The sequence below is a fragment of the Sinocyclocheilus anshuiensis genome, unplaced genomic scaffold, assembly GCF_001515605.1.
Source record: "Sinocyclocheilus anshuiensis isolate Anshui unplaced genomic scaffold, SAMN03320099.WGS_v1.1 scaffold572, whole genome shotgun sequence".
NCBI lineage: Eukaryota > Metazoa > Chordata > Actinopteri > Cypriniformes > Cyprinidae > Sinocyclocheilus > Sinocyclocheilus anshuiensis.
This window is the reverse complement of record NW_015555778.1, coordinates 807,206-807,755: the sequence shown is the minus strand read 5'-3', so window position 1 is coordinate 807,755 and position 550 is coordinate 807,206. Positions and strand designations below refer to the sequence as shown.

At 36.2% G+C, this 550-nt stretch overlaps 1 protein-coding gene across 1 annotated transcript in view; it reads left to right on the top strand.

The window, feature by feature from the left end:
- LOC107674505 (neuroligin-1-like) overlaps window positions 1–550 on the top strand; it is a 101,903-nt gene that overhangs the window by 17,689 nt on the left and 83,664 nt on the right. The gene's annotated exons all lie outside the window — the stretch shown is intronic.

Genomic DNA, 550 nt, shown 5'->3' with positions numbered 1-550 from the left:
ATAATGTACAGTATGTGGAAAATAATGTGTTTTTTTAACCTTAAACTGCATAAACACATTTCATTACTCCAAATACACAAAATAATGTTCTTTTTAGCAACATCATATGACCCCTTTAATAAAGAAATATGAATTGTACCTCACCTTTAGCATTTTACCCGCGCCGGACAGAGATTGAGACGGTGCCGCTGCATGTCGTGCCAAACCTCTCACGGCAGGCACATTGTGAGATCGGTTTATGAGATCGGCCTTTATAGAGACCGCCGATCAAACTTCCCTAAGCGATTATCAGCCGATAGCGATACATAGCCGATCAATCGGAGCACCCCTATTTTTGATGTTTATCTGGATTTGCAGTAATGTAAATGAGCAGATTTTGTCCAAGCCAGGCATGATCTTGACAAACAACAGGACATTTTGTTGATTACTTGGTTGAAACTGCTGGGTCAGTGAATTATTATAATTTTTTTGGCCTATTTATGAAAGTACATAAAAAATATCATTCATATATAGATATATCATGTAGTACTGTATGATATATATATATATA